Source organism: Orcinus orca, chromosome 9 (genome assembly GCF_937001465.1).
Source record: "Orcinus orca chromosome 9, mOrcOrc1.1, whole genome shotgun sequence".
Taxonomy (NCBI): Eukaryota; Metazoa; Chordata; class Mammalia; order Artiodactyla; family Delphinidae; genus Orcinus; species Orcinus orca.
Window position 1 is genome coordinate 72,356,270 of NC_064567.1, and position 22,864 is coordinate 72,379,133.

Here is a 22,864-nt window from a genome sequence, read left to right on the forward strand (position 1 = left end):
AAGAGCCAATGCAGCCAAAAAAATCAATCAATCAATTTATAAAAGAAAAGAATATACCCAAAATGTATTATCCTCTCCACTAATTATTATGTAAGAACCAGACACTAACATAGGTGATCCAATATCGATCCTAAAATTAGACCCACTGAAAATGGAATTAGACATCTTTTAAGGAGTCAGAGACACCTTAGTAAATGGGAGGCACCAGAATTTTCACTACATGCTCTTTGATCTGTTTTTTTTAATTGTGGTAAAAACACATAATGTAAAATTTACCATCTTAACAATTTGTAAATGTACAGTAGTGTTAAGTATATTTACATTGTTGTACAACCAATCTTTAGAACATTTTCAAATTGCAAAACTGAAACTCTTTACCCACTAAACATTTCCTATTTCCCCCTTTCCCCAGCCCCTGGCAACCACCATTCTACTTTCTGTTTCTATGAATTTGACTACTCTTAATACCTCATATAAGTGGAATCCTACAACAAATATCTCTTTAATCTGTTTTTGAAGCTTAATTGAAACTTAATTAGGAAGAAGCCAAGTTCATCCTCCAGCAGCTATTATCTAAGTATCTATTTACTATTATGCATTATGCTAATTTCATTCTACTAATCCAGTGAGGTAGGTTTTATACCCACTTTATAAGTGTAGAAACAGGGGCTTGACAAGGTGAACTATTTTGCCAAAGTCCACACGTCTAATAAGAAGTGGAGTCGGGCTTCCCTGGTGGCGCAGTGGTTGAGAGTCCGCCTGCCGATGCAGGGGATACACGTTCATGCCCCGGTCCGGTAGGATCCCACATGCGACGGAGCGGCTGGGCCCGTGAGCCGTGGGCGCTGAGCGTGCGCGTCCGGAGCCTGTGCTCTGCGGCAGGAGAGGCCACAGCGGTAAGAGGCCCGCGTACCGCAAAAAAGAAGTGGAGCCACTGAATCCAACTTTATCTGACTTCAATGCCCACACTCTTTTCAACACACCTGCTGCCTTTTGAAATACTTAAAAATTTCAGAGGATTTCAACCATCTACATATTTGAAGCAAGTCAAAGTGGGGTTCTGTTGTTTACATTTGACTTTGAATGTTTCATGTCTTACTCTTCTTTTTATACATCATTTCATTCTATGCCATCTCTCAAGGTATTAGTCTATTATATGTGTTAAAATTTATTTTAAACGATGTCCCACAAACCCACAGGATATCAATTACCTTCCCTTTTTCCTTCCCAAGGAGGGCTTGGGAAGGGAGAAACATTTAGTTTGGTCAATTGTTCTGGAAATGACACAATTTCCTATTTGTACCATATATCAACAGTGAAAAGGATATTAATTTTTAAAAACAACACTTACAGTTGTGGAAATGAACCCCAGTCTCTTCAGTTCAGGAACATTATTTGGTAGAAAGAATCGAAGTCGTTCTACCAAAACCAAGGACTCTGCAAACGTGCCTCGCTCTGAATGTGGCGCCTGAACTACTGCTTACCCAGCCACCTGGGACTAGGAGTCCTCCTGGTATGGCTCCAGGCTGCCTAACCGGAAACCCTAAAAGGCAGAAGAACTACAATACGCACAATTCAAATTCCTCACCTGAAACCAGGAGAAGAGGGTGGGTGGCTGCAGTTTCACCCTAGGAAGATCGAAAAGCAAAGCAAAAAATAAACATGTATGTATCAGGTGTGTATATCTAAGAACAATTTGTAAATATGAAACTATTTTTATAAAAGAAAACAAAAAAGTTTGATGTTTGCCAAGGAGTAAGAAGGCGCCCTCAGTGTTGCCAAGAACTAAAAAATCGTTACACAAACAAATCCTCATGCAGCCGAGGAAACTGCACCACCAGTTTCTCTTTCAGTGATTCAGAGCTGAGGATGCCTCACTACCTGGTGGAACAGGTGAATGAGGACTTCCCAGGTGAGGCCTAAAAGCTTCTAGTTCCTCCTGCATCAGCATTGTGATTGTCATTCACAGGTGCTAAGGATATAATGGAGACATTTTACCCTTCATTTTCCAAATGGCCTGGATTTCTTTAAATATGCTGTTAAAAATGTGAGCAAGATGAAACTTTTGTTGATATTTTCTCCCATTTTCCTTTCCATTCCCTGATGTTGTGTTTTCCTTCTGTACATTCCAGCATTACTTCTGACTGCTCAAAATTCAAGAGCAAAAAAATTGGAAGGAAAAATAGAAAAAAGAAATTTTAAAACGGGTAAAATTAAAGGCGCTATTGTTTCGCTTCTTTGCCACATTGGGAACAGAAAGTGCTAAATACAAACAAAAACTAAGAAATGTGTATTCTCCATTTGTTACATACAGCATCTGTCTCTTTTATTTCTCATTAGAAACAACCCATAAAATGGAAATAGACAAGTCCTGGTATGAACCCAAGAACCTAATGTAAGGATTCAGCTAAAGTAAGCAGATGGCAGAATGGTGACAAAAGAGAAATTTCTTTTCCATTTTCTGCACTTTCTCTCTCTCCTCCCTAAATGCTGCCCCCCTAAGGAACACAGGCTTCATGTGGCCCAACCTACTTGACCTACCCAGAGCTGTTCTGAAGTTCCCTCTTGGGTCATTCCAGAATTCAAACTGAGTCATTCTACTTTTCTTTGTCACAGGTACCACAGTTTCCTGACCAGAACCTCACCTGCCCTTATGTCCTTTATATTACTTCCAAAACAAACCGCTTGCCATTTCCCTAAACCCTACAGATTTTGTTCTCCATGCTGTTTCTTCTCTCTGAAATATTATTTGCCCACCCTTAAAAGTTCAGATCCTTCCTTTCTTTCAAAGCCCAATGAAAAAACATTCTTCTCCAAGAAGCCCTCCCTGGTCTGCCCTAATCTGAATTATTGTCTCTCTCCTAACAAATTCCATATATTATCTAGTCCTCTCATAGCAGATTTTATACTTTGTTTCATTGGTGTGTGTGTGTGTGTGTGTACGTGGTTTTACCTTCTAATCTGAAGGCAAGACCTTATTTTATTCCCACTCACTAACTCAGTAATTTACATGTAAATGTTTCTGATAAACAACCAATGAATGAAATAACTGAGATATTAACTCTAAACTGGATGTTAATACTATCTTTATGTCTCCCAGAAATAATCTGCATTTAAAGAACTTTCTAAATACCTAGAAAGAATACTGTTATCAGAATGCTCCTGTAGTCTAGTCTGGTGTAGCTTCCACAACCGTTATTTGCAGGATGATAAGGTACTAGGTCTATCAATTTAACCCCTGTCAATACCTGAAATGAATGCTTTCCTGGATCAGAACTAATTGTTTTACCAGCTCTGCCTCATGCTGCGCACTTGGCTTGCTAACAGCTTCCCAAGGACTGGCCCCAGTCCTATGACTGTAGCTTGGAGACCTGGTCCTGCCGCCATCTACAATTTTTGATCATCATCTCCAGCACTTCTGGCTCCCTTCCCCTACAATCTAATCTCCTGTTTCTGAAGTCAAAACTCTGACCTTTAGACTTTGAATAATTCTTAATCACTGATCTCTCCCACCCAGGAAGGGAATTCTCTCGGTAGTTGTTAGTTCCTCACATGTCTGCTTCTATGGGATTCTCCCAGTCCTCCCACAGTCTGCTCTGTCATCTAGCTGTCAGCCACTGTGGAGGAAGTGAACCTTCTAGACACTGCTGACACACAATTTTCTGCCATCAGACGCGAAGGCAGGCTAATGAAGTTGATTGTTGTCAGGGAAGTCTTCCCAACTCTCCTCTAACATATCGTAAGGACAGCTAGCCCCTTATCTAAGCTATCTAACATTGGGCAGGGAGTTCATCCTCAACACACAGTTCAGGGTTGCTTCCTTAAGAAAGTCTTTTCTGACCCCTCTACCTTAACAACCCTTACATGTTTCTTATACTGATTTACACAAATGTCTGACTGGGTTGATATTCTGTTCACGCTAAACCAAGATGTTTTCATATCTCCTCTGAAATCATGATCACTTGTAGCCATGAGATTTATTGTACGTAAAAAGTAAGTAGAACATGGACATCTGTTATTTCCTGACAGATAGCAAAAGGGTATGGAAAGCCAGCCCTTCCTACCCCAGTGTGTGGGAAGAAGAAACCCAGAGGGTGAGTGGAAGTTTAAGGGGGCTTCAGTTGAAACATACTAGTAGGTACTGAAAAGTGAAATATATCAGGTGCAGGGCCTCCATGTTCAATCACACAACTGACACCCTTGTATTATTTGCCCAGTTAGGAGAGCTAATCAGGGAGTAACTATTTTCACATTCTTCATGTGGGAATGTGAAGGTGTCGAGGGGGCAAGTGGACCTGCAGATGCTAGCGATTAGGACAAAGAGGCTATATTATGCTTTTGTGACCTGAAAAAAATGGTAAGAATCATACATCAATGGATGTAATGCTTTTACAACATCCCCAAAAGACCTGTTGGTCAAGCACCAGAGTCAAAGCAAACTCCTCCATAGCAAGTGACTACCTAGGATCCAGATAGCATCACATGGCTTCAGACTCCCTTCTTTTCCCCATACCATAATATTATGTCTGTCCTCCTACGTACACTTAGGTACCATCTTAAAAACTGGAGAAGGAGGAGGAGAAACTGCAAGACTGAGAATAAAAAAAAGTCACCCAAGAGATTATTCAAGCTAAAAGAGACTGTGATGTACTAAACTGTGAGTTTAAAATCTGCTGTGCTCCATCCATACTCTAATGGTGACAACCAACATTGAAGCTAAAATGCCAGTGACTCACTGTCCCAGCCAGCCTGGTAGATAAGGGAGAAGCAAAGCACTTACAGTGGCTAATCAGATACAGTTATCTGGGACCTGGAATTAGGAACTGGCGACACAAAGCAGCAGAGACAGAGGAGAATCCACTCTTGAAGTGAACAGAGGCAGCTGTGCAAACAATGTCCTGCTTTGGATATGTCCGCTGGAGCTGTGGAGAGTAGAGCCGAGGACTCTTGGTAATGGTCCTGCAAACTGTGGTTTCTAGGACTTAGCAGAAACAACTAATTTATCCAGCAGCAATTATCTTGGCTGCTGCTTTGGCTTCACAAGCCATGTGCCTGATTCTCTAGCCCTCTCAGCAATTGTGGGACTGGAGTTTGGTGTGTTGCTCTTCAATTTAGATCAGCCAAAGTCATTTGCTAATACTTGGAACTAAGAACACTGACTGATATATACATCTGATGCAGTTCTTACCTCACTGTAACAGATATCACCTCTGCCTACCCCACTTTATTTAGACTCCATCCGATCAAGGACTGGATCTTATTTAATCCCTAAATATCCAAAAGCTCCACAGTGCCTGGCAATGGTACATATTTGTTGACCTAAATTGAACTGACCAGTAAAATGAGGAAGGCTTGCTTAAAGTTCTTCTAACTTAAAAATTTTCTGACCACATGGAAGCTGTCAATTGCTCATTAATGCAGAGGTAATTTTTTTCTCCTAATGCTACATCTGATTTACAATTTAGACCTTACGCCCTCTCTTTATCTGGTAGGGAGCAGAGGTGGTGACTCCCTGCACCCATAGGGGGAAATCAAACAGAAAAAGTGGTTTGAATATGCCCAGGGTGTTGCTTAATAATTAAAAGGGGACTTTCTTGGTATCCTTTAATGACCTATGTTAAATGTCACTCATGTTTGGTCCCTATAGTACAAATATACCAGAAAGACTGATAGGAAGCCGCCATATTCCCCACAAGATCAGATTTTTCCCCATGTGAGGCTATCTTGGAAAGAGAAAGGCCACATTTGCAAGCTTATAAGAAAGTTCCCCCTGGAGTTTTTTCTCTGTCCTGTATCAGTATGCATTCACTCTTAGACCCCTGGGCTGCCTATGACATCTGTTTTCTGGGTCACTTTGTCCCTGAGTCATGATCATACTGTAACTTGCTAAAAACAGTTAATGCTGTGCCATTTACCAGTTAATTTTAGTGAGTATCTCAAGTCAGAGTGTTAATTCATCTGTTAATTTAGGTTAGATTGACCCTAAATTCCCTAGATTAAGAAAGTGAGCCAAGTTGTTCTTACAATTTCATATTTTCCTTCATTAGATCTTTCTCGTTCCTTACTCAGCCGTAAGATGAATCATCCATAAATTGACCCCCGCCAAGATGTAGTTTAGAATTTCATTGCTGTTTTCTTTCACTTGCTGCTTTCAGAATAGCACGTAAGGGAATATGTGCCAACTCGCCTGTTCATAAGATGTTTCCATGCTGCCCTTTTGCTACTAATCAACAACAAAGAACCCTCTGTTTAGTTTTTGCTGGAATGTCTATGGATTACTTGCCTCAGAACAGTAACCTAAAGAGTTGTCTGTTTGTTGACTCCTCTGTATTTTTATTGGTACAATTGCCATTTTCATACCAAGATCACTCTGGAAAAATCTTCAGCTGTCTTTACATCAACTTCCCTGGAACTTAAATGATTTTCCAGAAAATTTCCAAGGTATATATTTGTCATTAAGTCCTAGAAAAGTGTAGAATTTTGTGTCCCTTGATTAAAATAGTAATTTTTTCATTCCATTAACAGATGTCTTTATGTGTATGTGTGCGTGTGTACGTGTGTGTGTCTGTGTCTGTGTGGGTGTGTACAAGCATACTGATTATCTCACCCACTTTAGGGGAAAAGAAGAGTTTACTCTGAGTCCCTGATATACCAGAATGTAAGTAATTTGAGAGTAAAATATCAACTTTTAATTGTATTCTATAAAGTTCACAATCTATAAGCCAAGACAAAGGGGAATGGCAAATATTCCTAATTTATCTGCCAATATAGTTTAGATAATATGCTTCACTATACATATATATGTTTCTTGAACATTTTAAAATTTTTGCACAAGAAGACACAAAATATTTTTTAATGTTAACATCCATTCACAGACTGCTATGTGCTATGGACACCATTACTGGAATTTTTCAGCAGTAATTTTTCTGTCGATTTGAATCTCTATAAGAAAGTAGCAGTATTTATCCTGCCTCTTATTTTGTACATTCCTGATACATTTTCAACCACAGCAAGCTCTATTCTCTAACTTGAGGTTAACAGAGTGAACTCCTTAGAGACAGATAGGTTTACCTTCAAAATACAAAATCCCGGTGTTCTCTTGCATAGAAGAAAAGCAGTGCCTTATGTCACCCATCCACTACCCTGTAAGGATCCCCTTTGGGATGTCAGAACCTATGAGTTGGCTGCTTTTATATCCACACATTCTCCTGGTACTGACAAATTCATTCTGAATGTATTCATTTTCAATTGCTGCTGTAACGAAGTCCCCAGAAATGTAGTGGCTTAAACCACAAAAATTTATTATCGTACAGTTCTGGAAGTCAGGAAGCTAACATGGGTCTCACTGGGCTAAAACCAAGGTGTCAGTAGAAGCACATGCCTTTTGGGACACTCTGGGGAGAGTCCTGCCTTTTTCAACTTTTATAGACCATCTCCATTCCTTACCTCAGATCCCCTTCCTCCATCTTCAAAGTCAGCAACAGCAGGTGGAATCCTCTGAAGTCACATCTTTCTGATCCTGTCATCACATCTCGTCCCTCAATCCCTGCCTGTATCAGAGAGACCATATGAAGTACCTCTCACACCCACATGAAAAAGGAGTGCCCCTCCCTTCTCATGAAAGAACCTAGCCACAGATATAATTTTTCCTGCCTTGTAACATGACTCTACTGCCGTGGCTGACCACAGATGATTGATCCCAGACGGCATTAAAAATTGATGTCCAAACAAAAGTTGGCCATATGCAACCTAGACCAGGTTTTTTCATACTATGTTTGACCTGTTTGTGGGCCATGAATAAACTCATCAACATTTTTAACTGAAAGAGAATGGAGATGGAACAGAACAGAATGGATGGAATGGAATGAATAAAATAAGATAGACTACACTAGAATATAACGTATCAGAGTACATTCAAAGGGTCGGTTCTGTTTCATGAAGTATTCATTTCAGTGTGTATGTGAATGTGTGTATGTGTGTTTGTTGTCTGTGTGTATGTTCAGGTGTTAGGTCAAATGGAAAATGTTTTCCTTTATGTGGGCAAATTTGAAAGCTACAGATTTAAATAGTGGTCTTATGAGGTGTTCTGACAAGACAGCTATGCCCTATCAGGTTTTTAAACATATATACTGAGTAGTAAATAACTAACTAACAAATCAAATCATCTCTCTTATGGTATGAAAATGAAAAACTTGAAATAGGGTTACAGGCTCTGGAGTGTTGCAAAACCGAGATGAACACCTTGACAAGATGGAAAACAGAAACCACAAATTATTAGTCAAAAGCTTGAGTAATATGCAGAGACCGTGGGAGTAAGAGAGCAGCAGGGTGGAGGGCTGGTGATTGGCAGTGACGGTAGAAACAGACAGAGAAAGAAGCAGAGTGAGATAAAGGCAGGAATGGCAGAATCCGAGTTCAGAAGTATTAGCCATTTATAAGGGCAAGGCAAGGTGTTAGTCATCCTCACATTCAACAAATACTTACTGAGTGCTTACTATGCACCATGGACTATTCTAAGACCTGGCGATACTGATAAGGTCTACTTAGAGAAGAAAATAAACACAAATCCATGCCTTCACAGACCCTACATTCTAGTGGATATGTACTCAGAGTTACATCCTAAACAATGTTTGAGTTCTTCCTGATTGTACAAATGTCACAGTGACGTCCTGTGCTTCTTCACTTTATTCTCTATCCTTTCAGCACACCCTCTTCATTGTATTTTTTGCAACATGAAAGAGCTTAATTGATATGGCCTGAATTAAAAGTTAATTACTTAGCGTTTTGCTTAGGACTGGTTCTAAATGTACACAAGTCTCATTCCAAAGGGGTGAGGTAAGAGCTGTCTCTTCTTGTGGGGTGGTGGGGAGCAGGGTGGTGGTGTGATGAATTGGGAGATTGGGATTGACATATACACACTAATATGTATAAAATAGATAACTAATAAGAACCTGCTGTATAAAAAATAAATAAAATAAAATTCAAAGAAAAAGAGCTGTCTCTTCTTGCAGATAACATTGGGACCAGAAAAGAATGAGGTAAATTAAATATAAAGGTTTCATCATTGTTTCTTGTTTACTCATTACAGAATTATTTATGTATTTATTCATTCATTCATTTTTGTTCCAATAAATGATTCTTTTTCTAAAGAGCCAAGAATTACTTGTTAGTCAAAATTTGCCTAACTCTTTTGGTAGTTCTCAAGGCACTTCCCTCCTACCTTTTCAAGAAATTTTCAACATCAATCACCTCTTATTTTCTTTTATATTTTCTTTCATATTCTACCTCTTTCTCTCATCAGAATCCTTCCTATCCATATATCTCTCAAATCTCCCCCATTTTATAAAAACAACAAATTTTTACATCTCTCTCAAGGACCCATGATAACCTTTCCTTCCCATCACTGATATCCTTTCGACAATCTCTCTATATAAACTTACTGTCAATTTCCTTATCTTCTCAGTCCTCAACCCTTTGTAATCTGACTTCTGCTTCCATTAAGCTCACTTATGGCCATTTTTCTAAATCCAATGGATTCTTTTAACTCTTCAAGTTTCTTGATCTTTCAGCAGATTTTAACACTCGTATCATTCAGAATGGTCTATGTGATGCTGCAGTAAAAAACCAACTCTAATCCCTCAGCCTCACCATAACAAAGATCTCTTTCTTGCTCACTCTGCCTGTCCATTGAGGGTTAGCTGGAGGGCTTTGCTCAACTGAATCACTCAGGGACTTAGACCCTCAGAGCAGTCTCTAATCTGAACACTGCCTGTTGTCCTGGTAGAGGGAGACCTCTGGTGAACTTCATACAGGCAATTATAGACTGTGCCCAGAATCAACACACATTCTTTTTGCTCATAACTCTTCAGCCAAAACTAAATGCATAGCCACACCCACCCACAACTGAGCCAGGAAGGAGAGCCATCTACCATGTTTCCGTAGACAGAGAGCTGGAAAAATTTGATGAGTTGGATACAATTCCTACAGTGAGGTTCACTGATCCCTCCTTGCAACGTACTCTCCCTTGGCATCTGACAGACTGAACCCTTTTGATGGTTTTCCTCTTTCTAGCTGCTCTATTTCTGTCTCTGCAGACTCACTCTCCTCTACTCAGCTTGTCCTAGCAGCTTATCTCTTTCTCCAGGCAATCTCATCTTTGCCACTGTTTCTATTACCTTCTATACATTAACAGTTTTAAATTTATATCAGTGTTCCCCTCTGAGCCCTAAACTCAGATATCCAGCTCTTCATTCTTCTTCATTTCTACCCATACATTTCAATCCAAAACAAAAGCATAAATTTGCCCCCAAATTGTTTCTTTGCCTGTGTTTCCTACCTCAGGAAGCGGCACCATGAGCAGTCCAATTTTGAAGGCCAAAATCCCAAGACAGATCCCCTCTTTCATTCACTCCATATCTAATTCATCAGCAGCCCTTGTCAGGTGTACCTCCTAAAGGTAATTCATCCCATATACCTCTTTCCATGTTCATTGTCACTACCCTACTCCAACCTACCTACTTCCCTTGCCTAGAATACAATAGCCTAATTAGCCTCTTTTAATCCACCTTCGATGTTCTTCAATCCATTCTTCATATTGAAAATGGAATTGTTTATCCAAAATGTAAATACAATGCTCCCACCTTAAAATTAGATAGCTTTCCCTTCCTCTCAAGGTAAAGCTAAAATCCCTATTTGGCCAGTAAGGCCCTCTCCATGGTCTCTTAAGTCCCTTCCTATCTGTCCACTCTCACAATATATTACTCTTAATGATTTGCTCTGCTCCAAAGGAGATTTCTTTTAATTCCTAGATTTTCCAAGTTTTCTTCCATCAAACGGTCTTGCACATTTCCTCTAACTGGAATACTCTCCTCCCTCTTTCCCTTTAGATCTTGGGTATCCACAGGAAAGCCTTCTTTTGAGCATTTATATAAAGTTTTAAATTCCATGACAATTTTTGTAAATAATTCTTGTCCATTGTTCAGATAACCTCCATGAGGCCAAGGCCTGTGTTTTTGTTTCTTCACCATTATTTTCCCAGCTGCTAGCATGGTGTCTGGGATATAGATGTTTGCTAAACATAGTTTGAATGTATGACTGAATGGAAAATTTTATATTCCTTTTGTATACTAGAGTTTAGTGGAAACAAAATTTGTACCTTTGTTTAAAGTTGCTCCAAAAAAGAAAGAGAGTGAGTTAGGTCCTTATCACTAGGGAAACTTGTAAAGAAATATTTTTTAGAACTGGATGAGGCTTTTGCTAAAATGTACTGGTTTACAAGATTATTAGTGATAACCTCATTAACAAAAGAAGCACAGTTGCCCATCTTTTCCCAATTATATCTCATGGACATTCTCCTAACACGATACTTAGGGTAGAGACTACATACATATCCAGATGGCATTGCTAAAAAAGAACAACTAACTGGAACACTGTTACAGTGATTTCCCCTCTTTTCATTTCAGAAGAAATTTATAAATTTCCAAAGCCACAGTTTAAAGTCATGGATGCCATATTAAATAAATACAGGCCTAAGATTTCACTGAATATCTGGGAAATGAAATTAGCCCCCCACACAAGTGATAAGGCAATGTGTCACCCTAAATTCCAAGCTGATAATTTTAGGTAGCTATCCTAAGTACCAATGTTGTCAGTAAGAAGGAAATCATTTATCTCAGTTTGGACAAACACTAACTCTTTTAAGTTACTAAGGCTCCTCTGGTGGAATTTTAAATGCTGTTCAACAAATATGTTTCATCTCACCCAAAGGGTATAATTTGCATTTGAAATAAAGTAAGGAACTTCTCAGTAATAGACTAGGCACCAGAAATTTTACATTTTTAAGATTCAAATCCATATTTAAAGTCCATGTGTAATCAACAGACATTTAAAAATGAGCATGATTAAAAGAATATCAGTATATGTAAGAAAAATGAGTATCAAATATGTATGAGACTAAAATCAGAGGGCTATTATTTACATTAATTACTGTGAGCAATTAAATTATTCTGAACTTACCTTAGCACTTAGAGCATTAATTTCTTGGAGATACCTAATTAGTGAATTTTGGTGCTATTATAAGAACATTATCTGCTTCTATTATCTATACCTATAAAATAGATATTATCTAAATTTATAAAATAGATTTGCTCCTATTCCATTTAACTTTGTAGAAGAATAACAGTTTACTAATTATCTGGGAAAGGCCTGCTGAACAAGATTTTAATGATGCTTAAGTCATTCATGGGTATAATGAAAGTTATTAGAAAGACAGGAGGGTAGAGTCTAAAAAGAGATTCTTACCATCGAAGAGTTACTTAGAATTTTTCAAGTTCAAGACTACCTTTATTTTGAAAATTCATACAACATTATTTATTCATACAACACACAACAATGTACCAGGCACTACAACAAACTGAGAATCAAAAGATTTAAGGGAATCCATTTAGTGGATGAACCAGGATGGACCCTGGGTCTCTGAGCTCTTTATTCAGTGTTCTTTCCACTTTACCAAGATGACATTTAAGATAATCTTCTTTCTGGAATCATCAATGTTCCAACACTCTGGAAACATAATACTGCATAGTTTAAAATAAATATCTTGTATAAGTGGTTGAAAGTAACCATTTCTTAAAAGGGAAAGAATGATTTTCAAAAAAGTATTTGAGGATCAAAAATACATTAGGAAAATGCTTTAGGATTCCAAAGAAGAAATTAAACAGAGAAAAGTCCCTTTCTTATCCACTGATGAATAGATGAATGTAAAAGTTCTGAAATATGAAAGAGCTCTGGGATTCACTTAGATACATTTGCTTGTATTTCCAAAAGGTAAACCACATAATATAAAAGAATGTTTCTGGCCAATTTAACAGGCTTAGGAGGATAGTTTGTGGTGACACCACACAACTTCCTTTTATATTCATGCTGCTGATATTGATTTGCCTATCGGTCTCTCTCCTGGCCAACTTTTCCAACATCTTTGCGGATATAAGAGTATCGGAGAAATATAGATTTGAAAGCGATTTCCAAAGAATCTTTCTACACTTAATCTCTTTTTTGGGAGGTATAGGGGTGGCACTGGGGAGTTGACAGATCACTGCCTGCATACACTAAAAGTCTTGCTTTTTTTTTTTTTTTTTCGGAAACGCGGGCCTCTCACTGTTGTGGCCTCTCCCGTTGCGGAGCACAGGCTCCAGACGCACAGGCTCAGCGGCCATGGCTCAGAGGCACAGTCGCTCCGCGGCATGTGGGATCTTCCCGGACCGGGGCACGAACCTGTGTCCCCTGCATCGGCAGGCAGACTCTCAAACACTGCGCCACCAGGGAAGCCCAGTCTTGCTATTTTTTAACAATTAAAAACCGTAGAGAATATGACTATTGTCTCACACAAAAGTCAGAAACATTTATGCTAATTCTGTCATGAGCTTGTTCCAGAAGAATGAAAATGCAGACCTTCCCTGATTAAAGAATGGCCTGTTGGGTGATGGAGTGATCCTTCTCTATAATCACTCTCCATCTTTCCTTTCCCAACTGAACACTGATCCCAGGGCTTTCACATTGCCCTAGAAAGGTAACTCTCCTTATGTAAAATCAGAAAAATTAACACGTCATTAGTAGCTAGTGGCTTCCTTTAACATTGTATTTCCATGTCCCTAAATGTTAAGGGGGCATGGAACTATTTTGAACATTGCTTCTTTGAGAAGCTGCATTCCATTTCAAAAAATTGACCCACGGGGCTTCCCTGGTGGTCCAGTGGTTAAGACTTTGCATTCCCAATGCAGGGGGCCCGAGTTCGATCCCTGGTCAGGGAACTAGATCCCACATGCATGCTGCAACTAAGAGTTCGCATGCTGCAACTAAGAAGTCTGCATGCTGTAACAAAAAGATCCCGCATGCCGCAGCTAAAGATCCCACGTGCCGCGACGAAGATCCCATGTGCCACAACCAAGACCTGGTACAGCCAAAATAACTAAATGAATGGATGAATGAATAAATAAATAAATATTTTTAAAAAATCGATTCACATATAGTTGATATGGATTTTTAAAGTGTACATGACTTAAGCCCTAGAATGATATAAATAATAACAATGAAGTACGAGGGTGATTTGAGGGACTGAGTAACATTTCCAACCATTCTTCAAAAGGTTGTGGGATTTTGCAATTCTGTTACACTAGATAAAACACTGACACGGGAATCTAAAAACCTACATTCATGTCCCAGCTCTTCCATTTACTATGTTGTACGACTTTGATCCAAGGCACTTAACCTGAGTCACATTTCCTCAGCTGGAAATGGGTGTAATTTCTGTTCCACCACATCTCAGGGTTGTGAGGCAGCATAGAGCAGTTGCATGACATGGACTTCAAAGTAAGACAAATATTGGTTTGGATTTTACCTCTACCACTTACCCTTTTAGAAAATTTCTCTGAGACTCAGTGTCTTACCTTTCAGGATTTGGGAGAGGATTCAAAATAATATGTGCCTAACAAATTCTGGGCCAATGAATAATTGCAATGATCATAAGAGATGTGGAAGGTGCTTGGAAACTATGGAGTGTTGTCTAATATAAAGTATTATATTGTTAAACATATGAGTACGTATAGCCGTTATGCAATTTAGATCACAACTTGAAATCATAATGTATACGGAACTTGATGCTTGTCATCTGTCTTCCCGACTAGAATGATTAGGCCATGTGAAGTTAGGGGTTTTGTCTAACCTAATTATGACTTTATTCGCAGTCCCTGAAATAGTGTCTGGCACATAGCAGGCACTCAGTAATATACTAACACTAATGTAGCACCCATGTGCCAGGCATCTCATATTCATAACAACCATGTGATCTAGATATTATTATTAACCACAAGGGAACTGTGGCATTGGTCACTCTCATAGCCTCTTTCCCAAGGACCACCAGAACCCAAGGAAGCCGCTGGAGCTATTGCCAAATCTAGGAATTAAAAATCACACTTCATAGGTTGTATTTTGTCTTCACCATGCTATGGGTTCACTCACTTTTGGATTTTTTATTTTCTCTACTCAGATAGCCTTGATAGCCTCTGCCCTCAAAGTCAGTTTATGACTAGAAGAGCTGTGAAACAGCTGTGTAGCCTTATAGAATACCAACCTTCTCAGTCTCAACTTCCTTAATAATTAATACTCGTCTTTTCTAATTTATAGGTCTGCTTTGTGTCAGTATGAAATAATGCATGAAGAATTATCAATTGCTATGTAAATGTTAAGCACTGTCTTTGCTCTTCTGACACTACTAGGGAGTTGACATGGCACAGTGGTTAAAGGTGGAGTGCTGGCACAGCATGGTCTGGTTTGAATCCTGGCTCATGACCCATGTGATCTATGAGCTTCCTGTGCCCTCATCTCAAAAGTTATGGCAATAGTACCTATATCATTAGGATTTTGCAAGGGTTAACTTTAACACATGTAAACTTCCTACAACAATGTCTGACATGTGATGACAATATCTTAATGTCAGTCATTATTATTTCTGAAAATTGACAATTTAGATTATTGAAATATAAATATATGCAAGGTTTTCTTCCCTCCCTAATAAATCTTTTCATTCTGAAAACTCCTCCTGGTCTATTTTGCCTTTATTCATCACCTGAGTACGAATGTCTTTTACATGTACAAATAACTCTTAATAGTCCCAAATTTGAATATTCATGAAGGACTCTAAAGGGTCTCAAAGGTATAATAATTTGTCATTTCTCTGAGTCCTGTATCTGGCCCCTGTGTTCTATAAGGTACCCAGATGCTCAGGTGAGAGTGAATCTAATGGCCTAGTGAGTTTTCATCTCAATCCAGTTCTTTGTTTTCTGCCACTCTTCACACAACTCATCATCCAACTTAATAAAGCTTTCCATAGCAGTTTAATGTATTTGGTGTGTGTGGTGGAGTGGGGGAAGGATAGACACTTGGATTACATGCTAAATTGATATTTTTAAATTTGATTTTTCTATAAAACCTTGGAGTCTGTTACTAGTGAGTGTCAGCAGTCAACTTTAGAGTGACAACATATTTTAGGTCTAGATTTGTATTTCCAACTACTAGGAATTTTACCTAGATGTTTATTGGGAAATGTAGCAACATTATTATAAACTTAACTTTTTCCTCAAAAATGTGTCCTCCTTTCCATCTTCCATCTTGGTAAATGATATCATCATTCACTCTGCTCTGTGGCTACCATCTGAGCATCAACATCAACTCCTCTTCTCACTCCACATGCAAAGTGTTTCCAGTCCTCTTGATTCTGTCCCCAAAATATATCTGGTATTTATCCTTCACTTTCCAGTCTCTCTCTTACTTAGATTAGGTTCCTACGGCCACATGTGGATTGTTGCAATTAGTCACCTAAGCAGGCTCCCTGCCTCCAACATCCTACGATCTGATTATATCACCTCCCTGCTCGGAACCTTTGAAAGCTCCCTTCATCCTAGAGTATAATACCAAAGTTCCTCCTTAGCATGGCATCCAGGGACCTTCACAATCTGAATCCGCGTATACTTCCAGCTCATCTATACCATCCCCTCCACGCATTTCCCACTCCAGTCATATGGGACCCTTTATTCCTTGAATGCAAGTTTGCATTTGTCCATATACCTTTGCCTTCTCTTAATTTGTTCTTTCTTGCCCATCTTTATTTATCCTTCAAAAAATCTATCTGTCCTTCAAAAAATCTCCTTCTCAGGAAGCCTGCCTGACATTTCTTTCTTTCCTTTTTAAGGACTACATTCCTGGATCTTCTGTGTTTCCATGGCAATAGAAGAAGCATTATACATTGTTTTAAAGTTACTGATAAAGTATTTATATTTATTAAGCTAAATTATCAGCTTATTATTTTAAAAAATTGTATTTCTTGCCTCTAGTCCCTAGATCCCTAGAAAACAGTACCTAAGGCAACGCTAAGCTACTAACATTTTATTGGGGAATATAATCCCAGGAAAGCAAGAGAGGAGAAGAAAGTGAAATGATGTAGGAAAAGAGTGAAGCAAATGCTAGGTGATTTGCTGCTGAACTGACCACATGGAACCACAGTACCTCAGACCAGGCCAACTAGAAAAGAAAAGTGAGCAACTTATCAATTTATTCTCCCCTTCTTCTTTCTTTGATTAACCAAGTGTCACCCCACAGGGAATTAACTCCTATATCTCCAAAGTGTGTTGCCCAGCCCCTTTGGGCAGCCAGTAGACAAAACTGAGCCTCCATGGGACCAGTAAGATTGGATCTAGGTACTGGAGATGAGCTATAATAGTTCACTTCAGTCCAGTTCTTCTCTCATCTCAAGAGAGGCAGAGATAACTCATGTTGATCAGAAATGAGGTGATGACTGTGATGGCCTTGATGACTATAGTGAAGGTGTAAGCCATAAGGAGACAGGTGATGCCAAGCAAATCTAGGTGGTGGAGATGCATAAACTGCGTTCAGTGCACTTCTCTTTGTGTCCTGGTGCACAGCATGGTTAATGTGTAATGTGTTTCCTCTAAGGGAAATAGCATGGTCATCATCTTCACCATTATCAAATGTAACCTGAGGCAAAGCCAGCTTTCTTCCATTTCACCTGGGAGTACAACAGCAAGACAGTAACATGTACTGGGTGCCACCAAGTGCCAAATACCACATGAAGCCCTTCACCTTCTTCATGTGAATCTGTTATTTTGATCCTCTCAATATCCTATAAGACAGGTATTTCTTACATCTTTATTTTATAGGTGAAGAAACTGAGCCAGTGAATTTCTCATCCAAGGTCACACAACTAATAAGTTATAGAGTCAAGATTCTATCCTAGGTAGCCTAACTCCAGAGTCTCAGCTTTCCCACATGTGCTGCACAGCTTTCCCAAATATTTTGAAGAAGAAAGGCAGAACTAAAGTTGAAGATGAGCATAGCTTCCATCATTGTTTACTTCAAAAATACACAATTACCGGGACTTCCCTGGCAGTCCAGTGGTTAAGACACCGCACTTCCATGGCAGGGGGCACAGGTTCGATCCCTGGTAGGGGGACTAAGATCCCACATGCCACAAGACGCTGCCAAAAATTAAAACACATGCACGCACACACACAATTACCCTAGCAACCTCCTCTACAATGCCTACAACAACGCAGAACTTCACAACCACCCTCAAATCCATTGTGGTGCATACATGCTGAGACATTTACAGTCACAAGAATTCACCACTACCGAGTTCAACTATTCTTCACTCTCAGATTAAGAGGGGACAAACAGCTGATCAAAGCTACTTCTTCAGAAATCAGAAGTTCTGGATTGTCTGTGGGTTGACTCGCTGTTGAAGTCACAATTGGCTGTTTACCTCTTCCTGAGAAGGAGGGTGGAATCTACTCTGCTTGTGAGTTGGTTTGTCACTTATAATTTCTATAGTGATCACGTATAGCCTAACTGCCTTTCTCCTCACAGGATGGCCACTGTGATGCCCCAACATAAGCCCCTGAGCTGTCTGCAGGGGAGGAAAATATGAAGTTGCTCACCAAGTATTTACTCAGCCAAGGAACATGACTGCTGTCACATTTTAGGGGAAGCATATTTAATCTGAAAAACATTGTCTAGAAGAAGCCATTTGGTATATCTGAAACCTGACTATATCATTGTTTGATTTACAGAATGTACCTCTCTTAGCAGTCTTAGTGAATTCCAATTTCCACCACTTAAATTATATAGTAAAAAAACTTGCCAAGCCACTATATGAGTCCTGATCTTGCCCTTTCCAGTAGTAAAATGTTTCAGTGTATGTAAGAAACACAAAGTGTTGTAGATGGATTCAGGAATAAAAATTTTAAAATACTTAGTTGTTTGTTTCTGGAACGAAACAAGATAGTAAAGGGCTGCATACAAATCCCAGTTACTAAATGACTGCATATATTTAAGACCTATTGCATTCCTGGCTTCCCTTGAAAGATAGACATAGAATGATAAATTCAGGAGGCACAGAATTTTCATAAAATGCTTAATGTTTAAGCCACATCCTATGTGTCCTCTTGGACTATTGGTTGAATGCTGAATCAGACAGATGTGAGTTAGAATCCAGACTTCAGCCTTGACTGGTAGCTGTGAGCAAATTCACAATCTCTCTAAGCCTCATTTGACCCATCTGTAAAATGGAAGTAATAAACTTCCCTACTTTATAGGACTTTTGTGAAGGTTAAATGACTAGTACTTATAAAGCACTTAGCATGTCTGACTCAAAGCTATTTGACAATTGTTACACATATAGCTATCAGGGATTCCTTGAAAATACACATTGACTTTGATTTTTATGCCTACTACAATATCTCTGTATTTTTCTTCTCGCAGTAGTATTTAAGATCTTAACGACAGGAACTGAATATCAACTGAATGAATATGAATAAAGAATTTTTAAAGAAAACACTAACATCTTATTGAAAATAAAATTTTTTAAATCAACACAGAAATGGCTGTTGAAGTTCTGAAAATTCAAGGGATTTCTGAACTAGAAAGCTGTTAAGTCTTCAGCCCTAGAAAATCCTAAAGACATGATGGGGAGGAGAAAGAGAAAGAAAAGCCCACTAAGAAGAAAAATAAGGAAGTCTCAGAGTTTTTGAAAAGAATTAGAAGACAGTGGCATGGGGATTTGAAGAGATGAGAGATTTTCAAAAGAAAGTTTCCTTCATCCATTTACATAGATATTCATTGAATGTGTAATAGATGCAAGACTCTAGAAAAACAAGGTGATAAAACATGCCTCTGCTGTTAAGTGAAGCTCAATACCATAACAGGGTTATTATAGTAGAAATTCATGCCAGGAAAGGGGAGTGTGAGGAGAGAGCACCTCCATCTGCTTGGTAAGGAGATAGCAGTCAAAGCAGCCTCAACAAAGGAGGTAGGTAACAGGCTCTTGGTGGCTGCTTCTCTTTTCGCCTCTGGCTCCATCCAGCACCACCAGGGGATTCTCACAGAATTGTGTGAACACATAGCCCATAGGAGCAAGCTTTGTCCACACCCTTCAAAGAAATCTTCCCCTGGTCACCGCCTACACCAAGCACACCCAAGTGCAAAATGCAAAATGCACTTTAGGAGACAGCTCAGGAAGTGCACAAGCACCCTTCTTTCTGCACAAGCCTTAGAAGCAGGCTTGGGGTCAACTGGACAAGGAATTCCAGAGTCCTGGGGTCCTGGATAAGGGGGTGTCATGTGTTCTACCTGGTCCATCCCTATGGCCTTGGAGATTCTATGGCCCGTAGGATGAAGCATGGCTGGAAGATGACCAGAACATGGGGGCCAGGGCAGAAGACACTTCTACCTGAGTCTAAAGGCAGGATGGATTGCAGGAGAAACTCCAGAATTTGTATCTTGTCATCTTGAAACCCTATAGAAATAAAAGTTAGAAATCTCCCTCCCCATTAACTCATTGTGGACAAAAATCACCTTAGCCAGGAGGAATGTGATCTACTATTTAACTTAACCTGGTTGTATGCTGCATCCTGGGGGAGGGGTGTGAACCCCATGGTCTGAGAATGGAGAAGTGGAGGATGAAAGGCGAAAGGATGATGAGAGGCAATGACTCTTACATGTGTACTATAGATGGACATGAAGCCAGGTTCCAGAGTGTTATGGAGGGGAAAGCAAGAAGGAATTGGAATATATGAAGGAGTACGTGGAAGTCTGGCCATGAAAAAAGTGAAAAATATAACTATTGCAAAGAAACAGGGGTAAGGTCTAATGATAGCTTTTCCAGACAAGAAAACCTGTGCATGTGTGAATGTAGAAGAGAGCTTCAAAGTTTAATGTACATAAAAGGCTTGCTGTTAAAATGCACATTCTGATTCAGCAGATCTGGGGGTAAGGCTTGAAATTCTGCCTTTCAAACAAGCTTCCCCATGATGCTGCAAGTTTGTGGACTTCACCTTGAGAAGCAACAATACAGAGAATTAGGCATCAGGAAAGGAATGAGGTTAAAGGTGTGGCAAAAAAAGAAAAGATGAAAACTAGAGATTCCCAGACAGTGCTCCTCTTTGGCCCCCTATATTAAGCCATGTTCCCAGCAGAGAGGCACAAGGCAGTATTGTGGAGTAATTTGGGGACATTCCAACAATCTTTTAAGAATACTTGAAGAATATTCTAACCAGAGGCTCATCTAGTGTAAGAATGAAGCAGGAAAGTCGAGTCTGTTACCCTCTTGTCCTTCCTACACCCATGCTGAATAAAAACGTGGCATTCATGTGTATGTATGTGTGTGTGTGTGTGTGTGTGTACGCATGTGTGTGTGTGCGTGCGGGCATGGGTGCTCACATTGTGTGTGTATGTTGGATTCTTTTGACATCCTAGTCACTGACCACAAAGTTTCAGTCACATTGTTAGTAGTTCCTTCCTGACTGAATTTTTCATCAGTCATATCAATAATGAAACTTAGTCAATTAGGGCTTCACAATGTCTTCCTTCTATAACTCAGAGATCTGGAAAACATATAAATTTGCCAAGTAATGAGGTGTCAGTCCCTTAGGGTGACAATACTAAAAAGTACCTCGTTAAAATAAGGAAGTAATCATTAGTGAAAATTTATTTCTTCAATTTTTGACCTCAAACAAAAATTGTCATTTTTTTCCATAGATACTGATCTCAGCAATGACTAAACATCAAGTGGGGTGTTGTCATGACAAACAGTTTCAATAAAGCCTTTTGAATAAAGTTTTAAAATGCTTTTTTATAACAATCTACCATCCTCATTGTCTCAATTTACTGTTGGAAAATAACATATTTTTGCAAGTATAGAATGTGGATCCTAGGATTTTACCTTGATATATTATTCTATGGAGAGTTATTAATTCTCTGGAAATATAATTTGTCCCTTAATATCTTGAAGATCTGCTAAAATTTGAGCAGAATTTTTTTCCTTTGGCCTCCTCATGGCTCTTTATTCCATTTAATGCTCATCTCACTGTATTAGAAACAGGAAAGTATAACAGAAATCATAAGAATAAGTCTGAAAAACTGGTTTTCTTGGCTCTGCAAATACCAAGGTTTTTCTTAATCTATATTAAGTCACTAAATCCCCCTCCTCCTATTTCTCTTACTTCCCATATTAAGCCTTTCATTTCCTTGCCTGGACTTCTTTCTGACTGGCTTTTTCCATGATTGCCTCCACCTCAACTTTCCATCCCAGTTAATCTCCCCTCCAGAAAGTAGGACATTCTGTTATTTCTCTCTCACAGCACCCTGCTTAATCCCTTCATAACAGTAATCACAATTTGTCTGTATTTGTTTACTTGATTATATTCTGTCTCCCCTTTAGAATACCTAGTGCTTAAGCTCTGGGAGATATTCTCCTTTGTTTTGGATTGTAAGTCAGAACCAAGCAGTATATTGCATAGTTTACTCTCATAATTTGTATTAAATCATTATAGGAAAGAAAGAAGGAACAGTCCACAAGTTCTTTTAAAGCAGGAATTCTCTCTTTAATTTCCATAAATCTCACCCTCATAGCTCCATGCTTGACATAGAATAGGTGCTCCACAAATACTGGTTAAGCGAACACTGGTGCTCAGAGAAGTGTCTGCAAAAGTGAATAATTTCACTCTTAGTAACCACAGGAGACAGAAGCAGCAGCAGGGACCAGAAAGTCATGCTATAAAGCCTGTGTAGCCACCAACCACAAGTACCCTTTTGATTTTGGTTGATATTTGTAAGGCTTTTCCCTGGTCTTTCCAAACTTACCCTACAAATGCCTCACCAAGAGTACTTGGCTAAAAAACTTCTACAGTGAAAAAATTATCTAATTTTCTCTAAGGTTTCTGTTTGTATCAACATGTGCTATTATGCTTAACAACTTCCCTGTTGTGCTCATGGGGATCACCCTCAGGAAGAGTAGACA

At 39.1% G+C, this 22,864-nt stretch overlaps 2 long non-coding RNA genes across 2 annotated transcripts in view; one reads left to right on the plus strand and one right to left on the minus strand.

The window, feature by feature from the left end:
* LOC125965339 (uncharacterized) overlaps window positions 1-22,864 on the plus strand; it is a 702,471-nt gene that overhangs the window by 468,068 nt on the left and 211,539 nt on the right. The window lies entirely within an intron of this gene.
* LOC125965337 (uncharacterized) lies at window positions 1,594-7,564 on the minus strand. Its single transcript, XR_007479102.1, has 3 exons — window positions 7,447-7,564; window positions 4,781-4,922; window positions 1,594-1,628 (listed from the first exon to the last, which is right to left on the minus strand). It is a non-coding gene; the product is annotated as an uncharacterized LOC125965337 (long non-coding RNA).